The following is a 26,752-nucleotide window of genomic DNA, read 5'->3' as shown; positions in this document are numbered from 1 at the left end:
AATACAGACAAGCTAGTGGGGCCTGTACATATTCTCCAGAAAATCTACGGGTATGGCATCAATTTATGAGGCTAGTACAGTAAGTGACGAGTAATAAGGTAGTGAAAAGAAAGAAGGGCTTAATAAAGAGCGGCTCTGTTGCCTGCGAACAAGACAGCATAGTCAGAAAGATAGAAGAAGAATCAAATTATGTGCCAGCAGTGGAGAAAAAAACTGGGCTCCAAAAATTCACTCTAAGTCACTGAAATTCAGAATGCATATTTTTCACATCAATGGTGGCTAGATCTCAGGTTAGCCCACAAAAGCATTTTTAAAAATATGAGGTAAAAAAAAGTAGAAACAACCAATACTTATATTTTAACCAAACAGAATACATTTAAGAAAAAATATTTCTTATTTATCTTGAATGCTGGTACTTAAATCCCAAGATTGTCCTCCCTCTTTTATTTTCAGTGTGAAAGAAAAACTGGCTCAAATCTATGTGCAGTCTTTTCCACATGCCTGACCCCACTCCTGCTGAACCCTGGTGCCATTCCACCTTCACGCTTTCCTGGGTCTCAGTCAGGTGTCTCTGTGCACTGAGAGACATTTCAATGGTACCCTGTCTGTCCCACTGCACTCTTCTCTTGAAGGATCCCTAAAAAGGAAGTCATGAACAGGCAGTATGGACAACAAAAAACTAGTACTAATTTGCCAAACAAACATTTACTGTGTGCCTGAAATGTGCCAGTGGTGGGGTATAAAGTTTAAATCTCAAATTTACAGCTCCGGCTAGAATCCAGGCTAACCTTTCAGTCATTCACGTTCACTGTTATCAAATCCCTTTAAATAAACTTACATAGGGGAATAATTAATGGTACTTTATGAAGTTCCATTTACAATAGGTAAGGCAGGTTGTATCATAAGGGCTACCGGTGCTAGGTTAGAAGTGAAGACCAGGGCTGACAAACTATACATGAGGACCAGTCTCACAATAGTGTCAACAAATAGCATGATGGCTGAGAATACACAAAACATCTACCCTCAACTGTTTCTAGTTTTTTTTTCTATAATACCAATTAGACAAACTTCATTACACAGAGTCACTTAATCGACTTCTTTGAACAAATACTGATTCACCTAAAGCCAAGTATTTTCCTTTCTTGTCCTGACCCCTGGAGCTGAGTTTTCATGTCTAAAGCCTTTCTCTAATACATAATCTGGCTTTAATTTTCAATGTTAAAATGGAGTAGAGGGGTTATTCTAAAGACAGGAGGGTTCATATTATGAAAAGGACAAGTTTTACTTCTTGTTTGGAGATAGAACTATAGATTATATATTTACACCCCCCCATAAGCCTAATGTTCCCTTAAATTCACAAGAAAGACAATATTTCCATCATTTTCTTTTGATATGAGGCCCTGTAAGAAAATAAACTTGATCAAATAACAGATTTACATGATTTCAAACAATATTATACAAATGTATTAGACGTAATTCCTAGAAACCCGCAAAGAAAATGTCTGAGACCCCAATTAAATCTTAATCACTACAAACTAGTCATAGCTTCCTCAAGAAGTTATAGAAGTGAATAAAATTCAGGACACATGTTAACTATTGTCCAAAGGGTGAAGAGGACTGGAAATTTTTAAAATTAAGCTTTTTGAGATGATTATAGATTCACATGCAGTTATAAGAAATAATATAGGGATCCTGTGGACCTTTTACCCAGCCAGTTTCCTCCGATAGTAGCATCTTGTAATACTATGGAGTAAAATATCTCAACCAGGACATTGACGTTGATAGTCAGGATATAGAACATTTCCATCACGAGGATCTCTAATTATTACCCTTTTTTAGGCACATGTATTTCCCTCTCACCCCACCCCTCCTTATCCCCCAGAAACCACTACTGTCTTCCATTTTTATAATATTGTCATTTCAAGAATGTTGTATAAATGGAACGATACAGTATGTAATCTGTTGGGATTGCTTTTTTTTTCCTTGCTCAACATAATTCTCTGGAGATTTGTCAAAGTTGTTTTATCAATAGTTTCTTTTTTATTGCTGAGTAGTATTCCATGGTATGGGTGTTACCAGCTTAACCATTCATCTATCGAAGGACAGACATGTGGTTGTCTCCAGTTTATGGTTGTTACATTAAAGCTTCTAAAATATTCAGGAACATACTTTTATGTGAACGTATGTCTTCATTTTTCTGGGACAAATAACCAGGAGTACAATTGCTGGGTTGTATGGAGGCCTAAAGATTTTGACAAAAAGGCTGTTGAGTGTGAAGGTACCCGCCTTCCCCATACAAAGGAAGAAGTAAAATCTTCTTTGGGGTCATTTATCTGGGTGCCTCGGGCAATCAGGAAAGTGAGAGGTTACTTATGGAAGAGCTCACAGGACCAAGCGCTTGGAAGGGCTCAGGTGGATGCCCTGGCATTTACCAAGGTAAGTAATAAGAACCATTCCACAAGTAGAGCTAAAGACACTGATGTGTGAAATAACCCCAGAAAGTGAACTCGTGTGTTTCAAGATTTACAGAGGGGAATCTGTTCCCCCGTAAATGGACGTGAAAGCTAAGCACACTGAAGCTGCTTTTAAAGGTGAGGAATGCAGAAGGGAGAGAGATGTGATACAGTTTGACTCTCCTGGGAGGGGCTGCTTTTAGGAGCATACAATGCTATAGAGAGGCAGATATTCTACAGTTAGAGGCTGTTCAAAGAGGTTGGCTACTCCATCCAGAACGTATCTGGAGCTGGACAGCCTGGGTTTGAAACCCACTACAGCTACTTACTTAACTGTGTGACTTATGTGCCCCCAAAATACCAATTACTGCCCTCCCAAGGTTGGGCACAGCTCTGGGGAGACCAGTCTTCCACTGTACCGAAGATGGCTGGCACAGAACACTGATTCTCTGGTAACACACCAGCTTCTAACACTGGGGTGGCCTCTAGTGGGGAGTAAAGACCTTCAGGAAAGAAAAAAGAGAACTGCTTCTCGGCATAAGGAAAACCACAAGAACAGTCAGTAGTGGGAATAGGCAAGCCCCAGAAAGCCCTGTTTGTTCACCACGGCCTGGTTCCTGAGGGACAGTGTCCAATGACTGTCTCAGAGGCCGACTTGCTGGGATTATTAAAAGCAGGACTCTGGTGGTCAGGTCTTAGAAGGCTGGCGCGGTCCAGCACTGAAAGCTCCTGACCCCACACCCGAGAGACCTCGTGAGGACGGAATCACCCCACCTTTGGGATGAGGCAGTCATCTAGATCTCAGTTACAAGAGTGTTTGTCTCAATCCAAACAACAAAACAATGAGATTTTAGTGGAAGCTGAGTCACAGACTTGATGGAAAGTTCTAGTTAATATTTTCTTTTATGTTTTTCTTTCATGTTAATCGTAGGTCAATCTGCACAACTTTAGATAGTATTCTTGATGGCTAAGAACTAATGAAAAAAGCATGTTCCATCTTAACATGTACTGTAACTTTAAATTGGTCTTCTATATTCAATTTCGCCAACTATATATAATGCATTGATTTTTCATTCTGAAAGTCACTGGGAAAGGCAAGACTAAGTGCTACATTCCTGGTTTAAATGAACTGACCACATATGCCTACATAGCAATTTTAACCAGAGATCAGAACACCAGACACTTCAGCAAAATGCAAGGAACATATGGCATATCTGGAGAGATACACTGTTAAACCTACTGCATACATTTTCTAATGTTAAAGAAAAGTACTAAAACTGAGAATGATATATAGTAAATGAAACCCCAAATCTGGATTCTGTATACCTCACTTGGTTAATTCTTATCCCTTTAAAAGGATAGTTATTTTAAAACATAATATAACCTCAAAAAAAGCATAAAACAAAAACCTCCAAGGAAGTCTTTAAATCCTAATTGCTAGCACTTTTAAATACTGTTCTTAAAATTGAAGCACTGCACAGATATTAGGCAAGGAAAAAAGCCATATCAATAAGGAATCTAGCTGTGAGCAAGTAAGAATTTCAACAGCAAGTTAAATACTTCCCAAAACATTAATACATTTTTTCAGTCTGCTTACCTTCAGCAGCTATATTTCTCTAATAGAGTTGTCTTAATTTCCGAGGCTCAGAGGCTAATAAGTAATGCCAATACTCTTGTAAGTGGCGGAGTGGGCTTCAAATTTAGTCTCCAATATTTCCAATATGCCATGCAGCCTCTATACAGTTATCAAGACAATTAGGAGAAAATGGTTCATACAAAGTTGTGTTGCTTGTTTACAACTGTCTGCAAAAATTCCTGCCAGACCATGTCTGTAGATGGCAAGAAATGGGTCTGATCTGTGTATCTTGGCAGATTCCATGGTGCCTGGCACACTATTTCTTGAAATCCAGGCACAGGAAAATCCAATAATTCTCTGCTGAATGTACACTCAATTGAGTTCACTGTTAATAGGATTTTCAAGTAACATTTTTTTAATGACTAGTTCTACAGTCACTGTAAATTTTTAAAGAAAATACGAAAAAGGAGAAGAAAATAAGTTCCCCATAATCTTACCAAGTAGAAATAACTATTATTAATATTTCAGTGTTATGGTCTCTAGCGTTTTTTCTCTATATTTATATACTTAATTCATACTATATATACTGTTAAACTCTTTTATTTACTATATTGTGAACTTCCTTCCATGTTACCTGTCTTCTATTATAATTTTTAATGGTTCTAGTCTATTGTATGTACCATAATTTTCTTATTGAATAACTGAGCACATTAAAAGTTTTCCCTGTATTTGTCCTATTATTACAGGATTCAAATCCATTGACATTTTAAGCCAATCAAAATGAGAATTTTAAAATAATATTTTTGGTCAAAATTTGAGTACCATAATGGGTTCTTAGGCAACATATTTTAAAGATGTGACACAAATGGATCTGACTATATAATGTACGGCTGTGGAACCAGTCCCATTTCTTTATGAGTGAATCATTTACTGTGACAGCAATCTTGATGCAATGCTTGTTTTGCTCATTTTCAAGATTTTGGTTTGCAGTTCATCTTAAACTATAGTTCATCTTAAACTAAGCTGGATTTAGGATCTTTATTTATCTACTTTTTGGAAGATTGTCTTAGAAAGGCCTAGGAATTAAATTCTCATGTATCTTATGACTAGGATTCTAATTTTTAACCTTTGAGGTATCTATCCAAAATAAAGACAAATATGTGAATATTTATTTGAGTTCTTAATGAAGGAAGTGGTAGGCCCCTTTCTGAAAGCGTGGTAGTAAGTAAATTAAAAAAAGGAGTTGAAAATACTATCCTTTCAGGATATCCCAACACTACAAGGAACATTTGAAGGAAATTTATAAGTAGAACCTTCTAAATTTTACTTCTAAGGCTCAAACGTAATACATGTTCAATATGAGTAATTTTTAGATAAACCTAGGTCCACCATGGACAGATATATTTTTACCTTATATCTAAATCTGTGGAGAAGTCACATTTTGTAATATTTCCAACACTTTAGTCTAATTTGACTGTGCCTAAAATTCTTAACTTTGGGATTCCACTGTCAAGTTATCAATTACATCATAATAAAAACTTTATTAATGCTGTAAAGGTGGGGTTTGAAATGTGTGAATTACAGAATGCTACTTCAAGAAAGGGCAGTTCATTATCTTTAAGTTCATATAATAATTAAAAGTAGGCTAACCAGGTATTACTTAGTAGAGGTTTTCAGGGAACAAAGCTTAACAAAAAGGAAAAAAAAGAATGTTTGTATATCTGTTATTACTATGCAAACAACTGCTTAGCAACATCTGAGATACATAATATTTAACATTAAGTTGTTATACTCTAGGCATTGTTTTTCCTGTAATAACTGGTTTAATTCTCATAAAAACTCCATAAGGCAAATATTATCATTATCTTCATTTTATGGGTGAAAAAATTAAGGCACTAAGTTTGTTTTCGTAAGATTCTTTTTTACATAATAAACTAGTTGAACAAAAATTTCCATCAAATATTATATAAAGGGAAACATTAGTTCTAGTCCACTCCTTTGAATTAACCCCTTACAATCATTTCACTGAAAATAAACGTCTTTTTAAACTGTAGAAAACCAATAAATATCTGGAAATGTTTCTTACTTCACAGTCTAGCTCATATATTCTGAATTAACTCTCTGCAAACATCTCACATGAAGCAAATTTTTTAAAGTGGGAGAGAACAACAATAAAATGTTTAGAAATGTTTTCTACTTTATAGGAAGTGTCTAAATTCCTAGACTCACTATTCTCAAGTTTGTTACTTATTGGGATACCTAGAAAACATTTAATTGTTTTTTCTCTATCAGGAAATCAAAAAAACACCAAACATGGATTTCTGATATGTACTTCCTGCAATATTTATATTACTTTATTATTTGTTTCCATTATTAAAATTTAGTTACAATTCAACTTTTAGAAAGATAATGGCTTAAAATAAATCAAAACTGATTGGTCTTCTTGGATATTTTACTTTATTCTAATACCTTTCAGTATTTTCCAAAATCTTTACTGTATATTTTTACCATGTTTAAAATTCTTAGCAAGGGATTTCCTCCCATTGGAAGTTTCCAGTTTATAATTTGTAATTATATAATAAAAACATTAAATAAGCACTGGAGATCAATTTGAAGTCTTTCATGTACAAATATTACTACTGTAAAATGTTAACTTAATTTTTTTAAATCGGTTTTGTATAGCTACAGCAGCACTTCATTTATATGGCCTAATGGTGCCACCTTGTGGGCTACCTGGGCTTCAAGTGCAACTTTAACATCTAGAACAGGTAAAGCCAGACGTGAGTCACTGAAGTTTCTCTTTAATTTCACAATTATTTATCACTATAATTCTCACTAGCTCTGAATTTGTGAAAATTCAGAGTTGGGAAGTTCAATTTTCCCTAAAAAAGAGTTTACCAACCAAATTAATAGCTAAATGATTCCAGGCCTATTCCGAAATCTTAGCTCATTGAACCCATCTTAGCGGATTTCATTTACATAGAACTAAAGTGCTACAAACATGACGCTCATTGGTGTGACTTAAAAATATAAGAATTACGGGAGACGGGACAAAATGGTGTAGATGATAGAGGCTCTGTTCATCTCTCTTGTGATCAAATCAAAGTTGTGACAGAAACACAGAGCAAACAGCAAGGGAAGTCGTCTGCAATCTAGAAGAACAGAAGCACAACTAGGGAGAGAACTAGAAAGCACCCTGCAATGGGAGTAGGTAGGATGGGGCAAGGACACGAGGCTGCCCAGTGTGGGACAGGGGCTGCGGTAGCTGCAGACGCCTCTTAAGGGGCCGTGTCTGTGAGTGGACTTTCACGGTAACAGACCCGCTTGCTCTGAGCACCAGCGCCAGGTCGGCTGTGTTGGGGCTGGGTAGGGGGTGGAGGGAGGGTGGCGGGGTGGTCAAGGACTTACAGGAGGACACTGAGTTGTTGGAGGGCCTGAGGCGAGGATCTCTCCCAGACAGAAGTGCCAGCATTATCTATTGCTCCTCTGTTGAGCCCTCCCCTCTCCCAGTGCACAGACTCAGCGCCCGCCCCCAGAGCTGAGACATCAAACTGGATAACAGAGGTTACTCCGCCCAGAGGATTCCCTGAAACCCTGCCTCCCCTAACTCACGGCCCCACCCAAGCCACATCCAAATGTATTCTTGGAGTCAGGTGCTCTTTGCTGAGCAGAGGAGATTCAAACTGGTGGCAGCTAGCCTCAGTTTCTGGTGTAGTTTCTTGAGACAACTATAAGCACAGCATCTGTGGACTGCTTAATGAATCTTAACAGGTGGCCCACAGGTGCCGAGGCTGGGGATAAACTTGGCCTGCAGCTGAACCCCTCTCAGGACTGTGCCTCTGGACACCTACTACACAAAGCCACGCTAATAAGACTGGGAGACTTAGGAGCTTTGCTTAGTATATAGAAACAGACACAGAAAGGCAGCCAAAATGGGAAGACAATGAAGCAGAAACCATATGAGAGAACAGAACAGAGACCTAGGAATAATGGAGTCAAGCAATCTAACAGAGGCAGAGTTCAAAACATGGTTATTAAGATGCTCAATGAACTTAGGGGAAGTAGATGAACTCAGTGAGAACTTTAACAAAGAGATAAAAACCATAAAAATGGAAATGGAAATTATAAAAGGGAATCAGTCAGAAATGAAGAACAGGTTATCTGAGATGAAGAGTATATTAGATGGAAAAAAACAGAGTGGATAAAGAAGAGGATTGAACCACTGATATAGAGGATGGGGAATCAGAAGGGCAAGAAAAAAGAAGCCAAGACTATAATAATAATTTAAGGAGCCTACGGGAAACAATTAAATGTAAAAACATTGTGTCATAGGGGTACCTGAAGGAAAATAAGACATTGAAGAGCTATTTGAAGAAATAATGATGGAAAACTTCCCTCACCTGGTGAAGGAAACAGACATACAACCCCAGGAAGCTCAGACAGTCCCAAGAAAGAGGAACCCACAGAGGCCCACGCCAAGACACATCATAATTAAAATGTGAAAGGTTAAATACAAAGAGAGAATCTTAAAACCAGCAGGAGAAAAGCAATTAGTTACCTACAAGGGAACACCCATAAGACTGGCAGCTGATTTCTCAAGAGAAACTATGCAGGACAGGAGGGCTTGGCACAAAATATTCAAAGTGATAAAAACCTAGAGTCTACAACCAAAAATACTTTATCCAGTAAAGCTATCATTTAGAGTCAGAGGACAGATAAAGAGCTTCCCAGACAAAAATAAGCTAAAGGAATTTATCACCACCAAGCCAGTATTACAGTAAATGTTGGAGGGACTTCTTTAAGAAGAAAAAACATGTATCAAAAACAGGAATAAAGAATGGTAATAACTACGTTCCTATCGAGTACCTCAAATGGAAAAGAATAAAGTACTCCAACCAAAAGATAGAGTGGCTGAATGGATAAGAAAACAAGACCCCTACATATGCTGCCTACAAGAGACTCACTTCAGATGAAAAGACACACAGACTAAAAGGAAGGGGATGGAAAAAGATATTGCCTTGATTGACCTAGAGGTATTACGCTGAATGAAATGGGTCAGAAAGAGAAAGACAAATATTGCATGATTTCACATACACGTGCAATCTAAAGAACAAAATAAACAACAAAAATGGAAATAAACTCATAGATACAGAGAATATTTAGAGGGCTACCAGATGAGGGGTTTGGGAGGATGGTGAAAATGGGCAAAGAGAGTAAGAAGTACAAATGGATAGTTGCAGAATAGACATGGAGATGTAGAGTGTAGCATAGAGAAGATGGTTAATAATGTTGTAATCAATATGTAAGGGGAGAAGGGGTACTAGATTTGGTGGGGTGATCACCCGAGCTCTAATCACTAGGCTGTACAATTGAAACTGATATATTATTGTATGCCAACTATAATTGAAAAAAAAAAAACTTGTTGAATCGTATGATGTAAATACGTGCAACTGTGTATTATATTTCAATAAAGCCAGGAAAAAAAAGAAAATAATTTATTGCTTTTATTTCAGCTATGATTAGGTTTTTTGTTTTTTTAATTATGGTCCTAATTTGGTTATTACTAATACTGGGAATAAAATTAATGCATGTGTGTTGTGTTAAACAACCTTGTTGAACTCTTACTAGTTCTAGTAATACACCTACGGGTTCTCTTGAATTTTCCATGTATTAATCATATCACTTAAATAAGTACAGTGTGATACTTTAAAAATATTAAAAATTCTTTGATATACCTCCCTTTAAAAGATGAAGTTTAAATCCTTTCCCCTTGAGTATGAGTTTACTAATTCATTTCTAACAAATAGAATATGGTAGAAGTGTCCTCCAAGATTTGGTCAGAAAAGACAGTACAGCCTGTCCCTTGCTCTCATGATTGCTGGCTCTGAAGAAAGCCAGTTGCCATGTCATAAGGACACCAAGCAGTAATACAGAAGCCTATGTGATGAGTAACTGAGGAGATCTCTTGCCAGTGACCAGCAAGGAACTGAAGCTTTCTACCAGTAGTCGTGCGAGTAAGCCATCTTGGAAAAATTCCTCCAGACCGGTCAAGCCTTCAGATGACTGCAGTTACGGCTGAAATCTTGTCTGAAAGATGAAGCTACAATGACCCAGCTAAGTCACTTTCAAGTTCCTGAGCCACAGACGTAATAATCACTGTTGTTTTAAACTTCTTACTTATCAAATTTATTAGTTTAGTTATTCATTATATACTTTTATGACTAACAAATGTTATATCTATATTGTTTCCTTTTTTGTATCTGATGTTATTTGTGCTTGTTTTGTTCTTCTTTCCTTGATCATTATTGGTAGAAGTTTGTTAGTTTTTTAAAGAACCAGTTTTGTTGTTCAACTACTTCGGCTTTCTCCTTTGTTATTTTCTGTTGTTCCATTTCTTTTTTCTACTTTAAGTTTTATATGCAGTTTTTTATCTTCTTGATTTGTATCTTTAAACTTACTTTTAATACATTTAACAAATGTGCTTAAAGCTATAAATTTACATTGAAGTAATAAGTTAACTGGCCTCACTTGTTTCCATATATAGTATTTTACATTGTTGTTTAAATATTATATAATTTCTGTGATGTTCTTTAACATTATATAGAAGTGCATTTTAAACACCCTAACATGGTACTTGAAAAACTTTTTGTTAATTTCTAATTTATCTGCATTGTGGTAAAAGAATATGGTATCTAGGACAAGGATTTATCAAAATTTACAGACTTTCTTTTGGTGTCTTTTAATGCGTATCTGAAAAGAATGTATAAACTATTAGTTGAAGACAGGAGTCTAAATTATACATATAAATTCGTTTGATCAAACGTTAATTTGTTGAGAAAATGTTCTATATCCTAATTTTTTGCCATCTGATATACTGGTTTCTGAAAATAGTGTCAAAATTCCTATTCACCATGATTGTGGATTTATCATTCTGTAAGTCTATGAAATTTGGGGTTACATTTGAGACTGTTTAGGTGCACATTATTCATAACTGCTCTAGCTTTTTGGAAGAGTATTGCTTTTATTGGTGTGCTTCTTTATTCCCATTAACGTTCCTTTCTTCAACATTTGACATTAATGATATTATTATACTAGCTTTCTATGGTTATAATTTGGGGGGGATATTTTTTTTTATTTCAACCTCTCTGTATGGCTTTTAGATGTGTATCTTGTAAAGAGCAAGAAACACACTGCTTTTTAACTGTTTGAAGATTTTTTCCCACAAGTGAATTTAATCAACTTATATTTATGTGATTTCTGACCTATTTGGACTTATTTCCACCATCCTACTTTATGTTTCCTGTTTATCATTTTTTTTTTTTGCTTTTCTATCATCTCCTGCATTATTACATTTTTCTCTATATTCTCCGTGTTCTTCTGTATTAACTTAAAAACTATTAATTATATTTTTTTCCAAGGGCTTATTTTAAATTTTTGACATACATGCTAATAAAAAGTCTAAAATTATCCAGAAATTATATTGTGAACACAATACCCAGCACATGCTATAACCACCACAGAACACTACATTTCATAAATGTTGTCTATAGTTTTAGCTTTATCTTAAAAAAATACCAACCCCGAATCCTAAAACTTAAAAAAAAAAAAAAAATTAACTAAATATATCGACATTTTATCAATCAGATCACTCTTTAAAAAAAAAAAATCCTCATGCCTCGCCTCTGGATTTACTCCTCTGGCTGAAGTTCATCCTTTATTTCTTTTGGTGAATGGTAAACTCTTTTGTCTTTGTATATTTAAAAATGGCTTTTGACTTTACTGATTATATGGTTGTAGTTGCCAGTTACTTTTCCTCAGCACTTTGAAGCTATCGCTCTACTGTTTCCCAGCGTCTGTTATTGCTGGGAGATGTCTGTTTCAATTTAATTGTTATACTTATGTAAGAGATGTTTTTTGTTTTTGTTTTTGATTTTAGTTTCAAAGTTTTCACTTTATCTGTAATGTTCTACAGTTTCACTGAGATCTATTTAGGAAGATTTACTTACTCTGCTTGGAATTCAGTGTATTTATAATCTAAGCACTCCTGTCTTTCTTGAATTCTGGACAATTCTCTTCAATATCTCTTCAAATATTGCTGTTCAACCATATCTTCCTATTAGATGTTATTTGGAAACTCGAGGATCAATTTGTCTTTTTCTTTTAAAAAATGCTTTTCTCTGCTACATTCCAGGTGCAGTTCTCGGCACTATCTTCTAATTCAGGGGTCCCTAAGCCCCTGGTTGCAACCGTACCAGTCCATGGCCTGTTAGGATCAGGGCTGCACAGCAGGAGGTGAGCGCCGAGTAAGTGAAGCTTCATCGGTATTTCCATCTGCTCCAGCGCTAGCACCACCACCTCAGCTCCGCCTCAGATCATCAGGCATTAGATTCTCATAGGAGCACCGGTCGCTGGTGCCAAAAAGGGATCACTGTTTCACTTACCTTCTCTGGCTGGATTGGGTCCACAAGTTTATCATACTTGTTTTTCTTAATCTCAAATTGTACTTTTCATTTCTATGAGTTCTAAATGTTCTTCATATCTAATGTTTTTGCTACTTTTTGTTTCATAATTTACTGTTCATTTTTAATAAATGTGAGTCCTTTTTCTCTTTGAGCACAGACACTTTAAAGTTTTGTTTGCCAAATGGTTTCTTAAAATTATTTACACCAGGATTGAATTCATGTTCTAATGCTAATATTATTGGATGGGGTTTTTTTTCCTTTTATATTCATTTTAGAATTTTTGCTGCAAGTTTATTTTGGGAGAGAGAATTGTTTTTGTTCTCCATTCCTCCTCCCGCTATGCTTACTCCCTCATACAGTTCCTTGGCCCTGCCACCTGGGAGTGCAGTTCAGAACCAGGTCTTATACAAGGTAAGTTTAAACTCTTGTCTCTAAGTGATAATGGGGTTATTACTCAGATCCAGTCACTGAGCCAAAGTTTGGTTCAGTTTCTGACTAGGAAACTGTCTGTGCCCTCCCACTGTGCTAGGTCCAGTTTCTTTATGCCATTAGATTCTGGCAACAGTCAAGGGCAGTTTTATTAGGCCTCCTTTTATGCTTAGGGTATCTAACCATGGCCTTGACTTTCAGCTGTAACCTTACTCCTGTCTTCTGTCCTGTGTGGAGCACGTTTACTCTTCATTATCTTGCAAACTCAACATTCTCAGTCACCACTACCCATTTCTGGAATAGCTATAGCTCCATTTATCATTTTGTGCCATTGTATAGAGATGTTTAGCTTATTTATTGTTCTGACTACATACTTTTGGTTTTCACTTTTTACATTTTATTAATTATTGCCATATACTAAAACATGAACTAAATGTCCCATTTTGATCTAAAACCAACTATGTATTTTTCATTCTCTCAGATGCCTAGTGCCACTGTAATGGACATGATTGGCTGTCTACCTAGAAGTCAATCCTACATTTTTCTGTCCCATTAGTACCCAACACTATCATGCTTTGCTGCCTATATGCTATGAAAGGGTCAGTCCTGATTATTTTAAGCCATTTAACACATTATATTCCCCTAGCTATAGTGGTTTATTTAGACATGGATATATAACCAGTTCAATAAGACTCCTTGCTTGAAATGCTTGAGCAATACATTCTTTTTTTCCTAAAACTATGGTATAAACATGACATCTAAAGTTGCTTTCATCATTTTGACATGTATTTCATACATATATGGGTGCATGTACACATACACACAGGAAGCACACAGTGAGGCAGAAAGAGAACAGAGCCACGCCGAGATTAAACCTCATCTGAACCTCATACTAACTCTGGACTTTCCAAATACAGTACCAATAAAGTCCCCTTTTAATTAAGACAGTTTAAAATAGGTTTTCTGTTACTTAGAGCCAAATATTTAAATGACAAAGAACTTAAAGTGGTCCTTACTACTTGATACCTACTGTTATATGTACCTGTCACTTCTGCCTAAGAAGAAAAAAAATATTGCTTATGTTACATGTTTCAGCAAAAGACAAAGGTCAAAGGTGGGTGCAATGATATCTAACTCTTCAAGGAGCAGCTGAATTAAGGCCTAAGAAATCTCATATTTAAATGGAACAAATAGCGCAGGACATTGGACACTGAATGAGAGCTGGGTCAATTCAAGGAACTGACCAAGGAGATAGCCTCAAGAACAGGTCGAAAGAATACTCTGAATAAACGAGTGAGATAAAAATAAGCTTGCCATGAGAAAGCTCTTTTATAGTCAAATACCAGTTTTTGTTTTCAAGAAAGAAGTCAGTATAATAGTGAACAAGGAAAATACAGCCAAAAAATGGAGAAGTGGCTGAGAGACACTTAAATGAAAGAAGCAGCGCCATCTGGCTATTGGAAAAACTGACTGGCATTAGGACTAAAAATGCCACCAAAGTTAAAATGCCTAGATAAAACTGTTCTAACGATGTCATACTCAGGACTTTTTTTTTTTTTATTATATAAGTTTCAGGTATACAACATTATAATTCAACATCTGTATACTCTACAAAGTCTCCTAAAAGTCTAGGTACTATGCATTCACCACCACATACAATCGACTCTTTTCACCCCTTCTGCTCTCTCGCTCGCCTCCCAACTTCCAGCCTCTGTGGTAACCATCCATCTGTTCTCTGTATCTATGACAAATGTTTAGATAGACTAACCAAGAAAAAAAGAGAAGGCTCAAATAAGTAAAATCAGAATTGAAAGAGAAGTTACAACTGATACTACAGAAATACAAAAGATCATAAGAGACTACTACAATTATATGTCGACAAACTGGACAAGCTATAAGAGATGAATAAGTCGGAGGTTAAATTAATTAAGGTTTCTAAAACACTGCTTTAGAGGAAGTGCTAACAATCCTAGTGAACAAAGAGAAACTTCATAAAAACAAGACAGCACTGCACTGAAAGGAAAAAAAAAAAAGAACAAGTTTCCCCTGCATATCCAAAGGAAAGGAAATCAAAAAGATTTCCATGTTCGTTGCAGTATTACTCACAATAGTCAAGATATGCAAACAACCTCAGTGTCTATCAATAGATAAATAATAAAGAAAATATGGTATATATGTAAAATGGAATAATATTCAGGCATAAAAAGGAAACACTGCCATTTGCAGTGATGTGGATGAACCTGGAGGTCATTATGCTAAGTGAAATAAGCCAGACACAGAAAGACAAACACTGTATGGTCTCACTTATATGTGGAATCTAAAAAAAAGTCTAACTCATAGAACCACAAAGTAGAACAGTGGTTGCCAGGGACTGAGGGGTAAGAGAAATGGGCAGATGTTGGTCAAAGTGTACAAACTTTCAATTATAAGATGAGTAAGCTCCAAGGATCTAATGTACAGCATGGTGATTAGAGTTAATACTACTACGTGGTATACCTGAAATTTGCTAAGTAGATCTTAAGTATTCTCGCCATGCACAAAAGTAACTATGTGAGGTGATGGACAAATAATTAATAAAAATATTACAATATTATTGACTATATTCCCATGCTGTATTTTATATCCCTGCAACTATTTTATAACTACCAATTTATACTTCTTAATCCCTTCACCTTTCTCAGCCCTGGAACTCCTCTCCCCTCTGGCGACCATCAGTTTGTTCTCTCTATAAGTCTGTTTCTGTTTTATTTGTTTTTTTTTTAGATTCCACATATAAGTGAGATCCTATGGTCTTTGACTTTCTCTGACTTATTTCACTTAGAATAATACTCTCTAGGTCCATCTATCCATTGTATATACATACTACTTCCTCATCCAATTGTCTACTGATGGGCACTTAGGTTGCTACTATATCTTGGTTACTGTAAATAATGCCGCAATGAACATAGGGGTGCATATATCTTTTTGAATTAGGGCTTTGCATTTCTTTGGATAAATACCCTGAAGTGTAATTGCTGGGTCTTAAAGTAGTTCTATTTTAAATTTTGTGAGGAACCTCCATACTGTTTTCCATAGTGGCTACACCAATTTGCAATCCTACCAACAGTGCACGTGGGTTCCCTTTCCTCCACATGCTCGTCAACACTTGTTTGATGTATTGATGACAGCCATTCTAACAGGTGTAAGGTGAAATCACGTTATGGTTTAATTTGCAACTTCCTAGTGATATTGAACATCTTTTCATACGTCTATTGGAACTTTTCCTTGAACTCCAGCCTCATATAACCCCACGTGAACAGGCATCTCAAGCCTGACATGTCTAAAATGAAATTCTTAATTCTTGCTCCAGCCATCCCTCCATACCTCTCCTCCCTCAAATCTTCCTCATCTCAGTAAACAGCAACTCCATCCTCCCAACAGCTCGGGCCAAAGGCCTCGAAGTCATGCTTCACTCTTTTGCTCTCATACTCTACATCCAATCCATCAGCAAATCCTGTCAGCTATATAAAATGACTGCTTCTTACTACTTATTGCTGCCACCTAGTCCTAAACCCCAATCACCTCTCACCTGGATTACTAAATCAACCTCTTAACTGGTCTCCCTGTTTCCATCCTTGCCTCGACAGCTGATTCTAAATGCAGCAGCAAGACTAAGCCTTTAAAAATATTAAGTCAAATCCTCTAACTCTTCCCCTCAAAACCCTCCAACCACCTTCTTCGTTCAGAGTAAAAGCCAAAGTCTTTACCAAGACCAGTTAGCTCTCAGACCCCACCCTTCCATCCCTTACTCTGCTCAAATCTTCTGACCTCGCTGCCAGTCCCCACTAAGACTGGCAGTTTCTGGGCTTTTGCAGTTGCCTCTGCTCTAGATGTACTCCTCCCTGAGGCCGCTGCATGGCTATCCTGCACTCTTCAGGTTTTGCTCGAGAGTCTTCTCCATGACACTGTGCCTTACTTTAAAATCGCATCTGCTCCATCCCTGGTGTTCCCTATCTCCCTTCACTGCTTTATTTTTCTTCTTAGCAACTTTTACCATCTGACTGGATATATTTTAATTTGTAAAAATTATTTTGTTTTTCATCTTCAACCCCATCTTCCTCCAGTGGAATGTTGTTAGCGCCAAGAGGACAAAGATTTTGTTCTATGTTGTTCACGCCTGCATCCCGAGAGCCCAGAAGAGTGCCTAGACGTGGAAGGCACTCAAAATACATTTGGTATACAGATGCTGAACATTCCAACTTTTTTTTTTTTTTTGAATATGCAAATTCTCAACTTGTGATAAGGCCAACAGATTTAGGACACTATAATATCCGACCTCTTTCCACAACAGGAAATATGATTTCTCTCCGACACTGATAAAAATTGTGAAATTTTTATCTTCCATAGTAACTCAATTTGCTCTAAAAAACATGCCAAAAAAATCTCTTCATTCCTTCTCTTTACTCTCTCCAATGCCGTCACATCTTGTAAAATATTAACGTACTGTCATCGAAAAATTTTTCATTTCAGCACTACTGTCAAAATATTGCAAAGGCAAAGTAAACTCATTAAAACTGGTATTGAAACACAAATAAAGAAATGAAGCTTGTTTACAACCAAATAAACCCATCTATATTACAAATGAAACTGTATTAGAGTCGTGAGGGCGCTAGTCCAAAGTTTAACTTCATTATCATTATAATCCTTAATGAGCAAACATTTTTTCTCATTAAACTCCTTTTAAACTAAAAACTAAAAAGGAGTTGGTATACGGCTATTGCATATAGCCAGAAGTCAGTTCGCGCTACAAATCAAATAAACAAACAAACAAAAATATCTTATAGTAACACGCCTGGATCATTAACAGAAGCAGGGACACTGGTGTAAGGGAGAGGAGGCTCAAAGTTCACACTCTGCTAGCTGTGTGACCTTGAACAAATTTAGACTTTGTGCCTCAATTTTTTTATCTGTAAAATGAAAATGGCACCTCACAGGATTGCTTTAAGATTAAATAAAGTTACCAGGTATTTAAAACATTCAGCACAATGTCTGACATATAGTAAGCACTGAAGATAGCTACTACCATAACGTAATCCCTACATCACTGATATTACAGCTCAAGCTAGGTACCACCATTTTTCCTTGATACCACCTTGGTACCACCATTTTTCAAGGAATGAGAAGCGTTGCTTATTCAACGGTATATTCTTTACCTCATTATGTTTATATTCTGAAATTGTGGAACGTTTTGAAAAATAAATGTCTTTTTCTCCAGGCAGAGCACTGTGTCGGAAAACCTGGGGAGTAAATAACCTGCAATTCTAACGGGCGAGTGCTGCCTTTGAACGCAGGCACCCCGGGAGCCTGGTGCCATTCCCGCAGTTCGCTTACATCTCAACAGCGTTTACGCCTAGACTGCGAGTTCCTTATAATCGGCCACGTACTCTGTGCTAATGCGACAAAAGCACACGGTTCGTCAGGCCTGATGACTAGAGGCGGGCTATGGCTTCGGCTCGGACATCACACCTCCCGATTAACCGCGAGCGCACCCAGCCCATCTCGCCCGCCGGGGCGGGCAAATCTATGGTTACACTCTCGCGCGCACAACCACAGCCACGACACGCAAAAGCAAACAAGACGCCTCGCAGGCCATTCCCAGCCCTCACGAGCAGCACAGCCCCTGCCCGGATCCGCGACGACCCGCCCGGCTCCCTCCGGCCGCCGCGTAGGTGCGCGAAGGCCGTGCGGCCTCGCCCCTCACAGCCCCGGGCCAGGCCGCGGGCCGGGCTCTCCGGTGCTTCGGGGGCCAGCGGGGGAAATGTCAGTGGCTTCTGCCCTGCAAGTGTCCACAGGCCCCGTCCCAGGTACCTTCGACCCAGTCGAGCAGAGATGCCAGCTGCTGCACCTTCCCGGCAGCCGCGGCGACGACGCGCGGGGGCGACAGGCCGGCCACAGAGCCACGCTGAGCCCCAACTGGGCCAGAGCGGCCTCGCGCCGCAGCGGCCGGCGCGCCCCCTGGAGGCGGGCTGCCCGCACGGCGGCTCGGCCTGCTCGAATCGGAAAGTCGGAGTTAGCCAGCCGGCTCTGAATACCGCAAAGTACCCAAACTGCGGCAGGGCAGAAGGGGAAGACAACCTGAGTTTTCTCCGATCTGAGTCCAGGAGTATTTTGCATTTTTCGCGCCCTTTTCTATATGTACACGCACCCACTCAGCTAAATGAAGGCTTCAAAGGCAAAGACAGTTTTATTAATTAATAGTTGCTGGCCAGTAGGTAAGTCTTCTCTATAACCCAAACTGTATTAGCAACTAATGAATGACCGCTCTAACTAAAATGTGACCCTGAGTTTCTTTTTTTGTTTTTGTTTTTTCAAAAAAGGTTTGAATATTTACATCCCACTTTTTAGAATTCTCCAGACTAAGTGTAACATACATATGTACTAGTAATATGGTTGGTGATGTGGGTGGTAGTAAGTTCATTTACCGCAAATTTTTTTTGTTTACCATCTCTGATCCTACAGCCAAGACTTCCTCTGCGCAGTGATCATTGCTCCTCTGAATCCTAGCATACTATCCAACCAAGCCACCTTCTAGAATGTCACATGACCATCCATTCAAGGGCGATTACTCAGTCTGTTCTTGGAAATGTCATGTAAATGTTTACGATTATTGTCAAATTTGAGAAAACCTCTATCAAATTTCTTTCACATAAGAATTATAAGATTTCAGGGCATTTAACATTTTCTGATTAGTGCAGTGGTTTGTGATTAGTGCAGTGACTAATCGCAAATATTAAATACTCTTCAAACGGATGACATTTATTAACCAATTTGTCATGGATGTCCTTGTGATTGTGTGTTGAGTTTATAATATTTTCTTTGATGCCTGTAAATTATGTCAAATCAGAAAAGAATTTCAACCTTTTCCCAGTGTTTTCATATGATTCACTCTTCTTCATTAATTGGTTTAGCAAACAATCTGAGAGCCTATTCATTACTTCTATTCAAATGTTATCTCTCCGTCGTCATGAATTACTGCTTTATTTGATCTGAAAAATGTAGGAATATATGGACAGCTTTTTTCTCCAATGAGATTAAGGGAATGGATTGCATGCTACATAGTCTGTGACTCCTTCATGTCACCACATCTTGGGACTTTAGCACAGTGGGCATAAGGAGTATTCACGGAAGCCATTCCCACACTCCAGCAATAACTTAATGCTGCATGGAAGTGACCATGAACCACAGGTACTTATACCATTAAACACAAACTAAAGTATCTTCAACTACATCTCTCCTTAGCCAGAGCCTGAAAATATCTGTAGCCACTCAGTGCTACTCAATCAGAGGAGAAAAGAGCCTTGGGAAGTTTGCAAAGGGACAGCAGCTTTAATCAATCGTAGTGAAATATTTTAATTTTGCAAGCTTTACAGAAACATTTAACATGTGAACACACTTCCAGAGTCCCCTCCAGGATCTCAGAAGGGGGCTGTACAAGGGGAGGCTGTATTCCCTATTATCATGGTAACAAATTACCACAGACTAAAAGACTTAAAACAATAGTAATTAATTCTCTTATAGGTTAGGAGGTTAGAAGTCCCAAATCAGTTTCGCTGGGCTAAAATCAAAGTTAGGCAGGGCTGCATTCCTTCTGGAGGTTCTAGGGAGCCTCCATTTCCTTGCCTTCTCCAGCTTCTAAAGGTTGCACACATTCTTTGCCTCCTGACCCCTTCCTTCATTTTTAAAACCAGCAGGGTAGCATCTTCTCATCCCTTTGACCTCTGCTTCCATCCTCGCATCTTCTCTAACTTTGACACCCACCCTGCCGCCTCCATATAAGAACCCTTGGATTACATTTGACACACTTGCATAATACAGAATATTCTCTCCATCTCAAGGTTTTTCACTTAATCATATCTGCAAATTCCTTTTTACCTTGCAAGGTAACATGGTCACAGGTTCTGGGGATTACAATATGCAGATCTTTGAGGGTAGGTTATTTGAACCACTACAAGTGGCCTGCAGCTTAAACTCCATTCCCTTCAGGTAAATTTGCCTCTTCTTCCTCATTACCAAAATCTATTTGGTACTGAGTTCTGATTGTTAGAGTTCCCCAGGAAGGAATACCTATAATTATAACTGGGGAAAGTGTTATGAAGGAAAAGAGGAGAGATGCTGTGAGGGCAAACAATGTCCCCAAATATGGGAACTAATTTAAATGGAAGGGCAGTTTGCATAAGAGATATTTCATCTGAGACGCAAAGGATGAGGAGTTAATTATGCAATGAATAAGTGAAGTTTCAGGCAGAGGGGGTGGTATGGTGGCTTGGAAATGGTGCTGTCAGAAGTTCAGTGCAGCCAAGTTGTATCCCTACCATTAGATCCTTAGCACTACCACAATGAACAGCACATAGTAGGTGCTTAGAAATATTAGCTTAGTAGTTCTCAACCCTGGCAGCACATTACAATCACCACAGGAGCTTAAAAATACCAACCCCCATTACAATCACCACAGGAGCTTAAAAATACCAACCCCCACGCTAGTCAAGACCAAGTAAAAATAGTTTGGAAGTATGGCCCAATATCAATATTTTTCAAAGCTGCTCAGGGAATTCTAGTGTGCAGCCAGGGCTGAGATCCATTGTATTAGATACGACTAAATGAGCAAATGAATGAATAGATGACAGAAAACATTTGTTTGGGGTAGGATTTTTCTTTTGGGAGGTTTTCTTGTGTTTAAGGAAAAGAAGAGTTTTTTCTACATAGATTATATATCCAGTCTTAGAAAATGCAGAAAAGACTTTCAAATACATAATTGAATGCTTATCAGAAGAGGCCTGAAGTGATCTAGCAACCATCCCAGTGTAAGCAGTTGTCTCTGCAGAAAAGAAATATGTTCAAATGAAGAGGTACTTAAAAAACACACTGTACCTACAAAGGAAGAGGCATTTCTTCTTGTTTTTGAGCTGTCGTTATAGTCCAGAAGGCATTTTGTTTTTTGTTTTTGTTTTGTAGTACTAATGAATGACCATCAGAGGGAGACATGCTCCCGAAGGTGTTTTCCACAGGTGTTCCACCCCACATCAGCTACCACGAATCAGGTGTTTTTAAAACACTGTGGGTTCTCAAGGCATAACCATGAACACATCACAGGATATGAGACAAGTAGCATATATTTATCTACACTAGAGTTAGATTCATTTCAATTCCCCAACAGTTTAAACATTTAAACTACAGAAAAAAAAATATGAAGTGTGTCTGTGCACTAGGCATTGTATTTGCACAACTAAGGAAAAAATTTGAAAGGTAGGAGTGTAATAGCCCGCTGAAATATGAAAGGGTTAAAGAATAATTAAAACCTGAAACTGGACAAAAGAAGTCTATAACTTAGGCCTAGTTTCTGGAACCTCTAACCACATTCTGTTAATCATGAAACTTGTAACAATGAGCTCATACGCTAACTGCCAATTTTAGCCTGTGTAACCCTGCTTGCTTGCGTGGCATGAAAAATAATCAGTTGTATATAAGCTGAAAATTACTGTTTGGCCATCGCCCATGGGAACACTGGCTATTGTCCATGGGAACATAGGCAATCACCCATAGGAACATAACATTCTAACACAAGCTTTCTGCTTCTGTACTTCCCGCTTGCACACCTGACCAGTGGGTTGACAGGTAGTGAATAGGAGAAAGATGGACCTTTGTGTTTAAGACAGAATGAGGAATGGGATTTGGGGCTTAAAAACCTTGTATCTTGGCATTTCGAGGCTGCTCCTTTGCAAGGACAGCCGCCGGCTAATAAACTGTCTCCTGGTTAAGAGCACTCAAGTTGGGTCTGGTTATTCTGGACACAACAGGAGGATCATATTTTCTTCTAGAAATTAAGAATTTAAGCAAAACTTTCAGAAAAGGATCTCCGAAAAGTAAAAGTAAACATCTTAGATCTCCTTGAATTTCTGGAGTTACTAATAGTTGGACCCCTGGAAAGAAAAGCTTGGCTCCTCTTTGTAACACCCATTTGTTGTTGTTCTTTGCAGTTACCCACACGTGCCAGACCCACACAGATTTTCACACAGATATTAGACAAGATAATGTACGTGACAGATACACATACTGTGCCTAGCCGATTAACCTTCCCTTCCAAAAGTTAAGTAACTGATCTACGAGAATAACTTGCAAAGTTTTAAGCAAATGTATTGCTTTCAAAGCCTTTAAGGATGACTGATGAGAGGCTGGGCTGTCAGGGAAGCATAACTACCGTGGTACAGAACAAAGGATTTATTGAAGGCATTCCACCTCATGCAATCGCGGGAGGAGTCCATAAAGTGAAGGTTTGGAAAGGGATGTTGGGAAAAGATAAAAAGTCACAAACTGGTTGGCCTGAGGATTCGAGGAAGCCAGGCATGGCTTGGGTGCCACTGAAATGGGACCACTAAGGAAGAGCTCTTGGAGGGATCCGTGCAAGTCATTGCCTCTGTGCAGCTGCTGTTTCTGCGAGTCCCCTGCCAGTGTCTGGTGGTGGGCCCGGGCTCTGCGGGTCAGCAGGCAAAAAGAAAAGCTGAATTTGGAGTGCAGAGGGACAAGGACAAACTGGAAACTGTGGACACCTTGCATTTGCATGCCACTGTATCCGATTGTGAAAAGACCTTCAGAAAGTGATGCCACTCCCTTGCTGTCTCTCAGTCCTCATGCAAGGTTCTCTTTAGGCTAATTCTAAACTGGAACCATACAGGTGAGGCCAGTTCTAACTTAGCCAAGTAGGCACGCACATGCAAAAGAAATCCAGTACACGTGTAGGCTCCTACAACTAATTTTTCAGATGAGAAAACTAAGGGCTGTATTGTTAGGTAACTTGCTGAAACTCACATTGCTAACTTGAAGCAGAAGCAGGCTCAGGATTCAAGGCAGAATTCCAGTCACTCTACTATCATGACTCCCATCCTCTGTGGAACTTAAACGCTCTTAAGTATGTCGAAAGATTTTAGAAAAATTTCATGCATCATTTCCAAGTTCCCTTCATAGTCTGAGTCCATGAACAGCCTACACATAAATCAGACTGTCTTGATTCCCTTATCTCTGGGCATCTGGATTACAGGGGCTCTGTGGTGAGAAGTTATGCCTGTGACCACCAGATCACAAACTCGCTGAGTAATGAGATAGAAGCTATTAGGCAAGTGAAAGAAATATCTTACTTGGAGTGGAGGACCATGTGAGGACTTGGGTTCGAAAGCACTCAAGAAATGATCTTCCAAAGAACACTGCTGCATATCATTGAAAAAGTCGATAAAAACTCCAGAGTACATAAGAAACGACAATGTTCACATATGTGATCGTGAATTTTATACTTCAAAGCAAGCATCAGAAACTCGAGAAGCCAATAGATTTATAAATTTTCTCAGAAGTGGACAAGAAAAGGCAACAGAAGATAATATGAGGAAAGCTGATAGCCCAAGCCAGCCTTGCCTTATTTTTTTAAATTCCTTTCTGGCTGTAAGTTTCCTTTCTATCTCTTTAATATTCCCAATCCTTAGAGACCCTGCCAGTTCAGGGTTTGTTAAGTCTCAGCAAAGGAGACACTAAAAAAGGGCTCATGCTGATCCCCAGAGGCCCTGGGATGTCTGCTCCGTCCAGATAATGAGCAGCTTGGCCCATTCCAGCAATCTGTGTTGTTAAAGCAGTTGCTTCAATTCTAGAACCACACTTAGCTCAGCCCAGGGGCTCAAGCCGAACTGAAATTTTAGGCTTAGAGGGATTTTTAACTCTCATGTTAGTCTCAAAACAAACTCCTGGCAATCATAGAAGCAAAGTATATCTCTTCCTCAGGCTTGAAATATATGACAGGAAGTGAACTTTATCAGAACTTGCCTCGATTCTACTCTCCTCTCAAAACACTGATCCTGTGGTTCTATTTCCACTGTGACAAAATCGTGTTGCCTAAATAGCCCAAGGCTGTTCCACTCTGACAACCATTTTCTGTAAATAACTGGACTAATACAACTTTGGAACTCAACACTCCCCACCAACAAGGAAGGATACTTTTGACATTTTTATAGGGGGAAAAAAGTGGATAAGTGATGTAAATTGCTTAGGCTATGCATTTGTTTTAAGGCAAACAGAAAAGACTTGCTTTTAGTTTTAAAAAATCTGAAAAATATATTTTACATGTCTATCTTCCGATCTCACAAGGTACATTTAAAAAGAATGGAGACAGTTGCTTTTTGTGTTTGTTTTATTAACCTTGCAGCAGAATTTTATTGAAGTCCCAGGTAAGGGAGTTTGCTATAGGGCAGTAAGATATTAGGATTTTTCTACAGTGAATTAACTAAGATCTCAGCTGTCTTCATTGTGATTCTCAGGCTGCATGTCACCTGTTTTAACTTTGACAAATGAAAAGGGAAAAGAGGAGATAAGGTAGGAAAAAAGGGTAAAAGAAGCCATAGTTAATTGCAAAAGACTGACCAATGCTTACATACATAATTGATATAAGTCCAGTTACCTGTAAGATTCTTAGATTTAACCACTATGATGCATATTCAGTCGATACATGAAAATAAACTTTGATAAACAATATTCTCTAACATGGTACCATACAAGTGCTGAGGCGTGGGCCTGCATTTCCTCTGTGCAAAGCTGGTGTACTTGCTGGTCTAGTGTCTCTGGAAAGCGGATGCTCCACCACCTATTGTAAAGCAAAATCTGGGAATCAACTCTACAGTTAATTGATTTTTTAACAGAACCTTCTCCAACTTTTGCAACATCTGTGTTTAATAGCCCTTTCACTTGTTTTACTCATAATTTTTCTGCTGAAAATCAAGTTCTGAATTTTCCTTGATTAGGACCCAGAAGCAGTATATTTACACCATCTCTTCCTCTGCACGTTAGACCCCCCTGTTACAAAGAATTGGCACTCCCCAGAAATTCTGCAGGGACCAGTTTCCAGCCAGAATAAGAATGTGCATGCGCTCAGCAAAGCCAGCTCACACATACCAGTTTTAGCCCGCTGCTCAGAGCGCCTCAGACAACTGCTGCACCGCAGAACCCATCAAACGTGTGCTTGTGTGGACAGATGGAAAACCCATTAGGAAGTACAGCCAACTCCGTGTTCCCACATTCCCGGGAGAGAAACCACAGTCGGTGCAGAGACCTGTGTAAAAGGACTAGGGTCAGTGCCTTTAAATCAACTGAATGTCTAACCTCTTCCAAGATATTACACAAGCAAAGCTCATATGGTTAGCTAAAGACTTTGCCCTACAGAAAGTACATGGGTTAGGGCTAGACCAAAGACCCAAGCTCACCATGTACTTTTTCTAAAGGTCTATCTAATTGTTTTTTTTGTCTGGAAAATTGTTATACAAACTACTTCTAAGAATCCAACAAACCGCTACTATAAAGCAACTTATACATGAAGTACAGTTATACTTCAATAAAGTGGGAGAAAAGTACAAATACAAGAATTAAAAGCCACTTCACGTGGGATTACTGGTTAGCCATAATTTTTCTAAGTTAACTCAGCACATCTCATTTTGGGGTGTTAAGGGCCAGCAAAATACATATAACGTCTTAACTTTTTTTCTAGGATCACTGATGACAGGATCGAGAGCACCTTGATGGAGAGAAGTGCTTTCTGCTCCATCTCCCATCATCCCGAGTCCACACGGGCCCTCCCTCCATGGCCTGGTGAACCGCTATCCACAAACTCCGAGAGGAGGGATGACCAGGACGCATCTGGAGAAGCAGAGTGGCCTCCACTGCTGATTTTTCTTTCGTTTTGTATTTAGGATCACTTTAGCCACTATCTTCTCACTGAGGCTTGGAACCTATTTGGTTTTCCACAAATTAAGATCACTTAGTGATTC

At 38.6% G+C, this 26,752-nt stretch overlaps 1 protein-coding gene across 1 annotated transcript in view; it reads right to left on the bottom strand.

Annotated features, from left to right (window-relative positions):
• ANKRD46 (ankyrin repeat domain 46) overlaps window positions 1-18,898 on the bottom strand; it is a 29,443-nt gene extending 10,545 nt beyond the window's left edge. Inside the window, exon 1 of the mRNA XM_039853528.1 lies at window positions 18,768-18,898. The gene's annotated coding sequence lies outside the window, so the exon portion shown is untranslated. The remainder of the gene's footprint in view (window positions 1-18,767) is intronic.
• Between the last annotated feature and the right edge of the window lie 7,854 nt (window positions 18,899-26,752).

Source organism: Pteropus medius, unplaced genomic scaffold (assembly GCF_902729225.1).
Source record: "Pteropus medius unplaced genomic scaffold, Ma_sr-lr_union100, whole genome shotgun sequence".
NCBI lineage: Eukaryota > Metazoa > Chordata > Mammalia > Chiroptera > Pteropodidae > Pteropus > Pteropus medius.
Note: the sequence above shows the minus strand (reverse complement) of the source record. Positions and strands in the feature narration are given on the sequence as shown.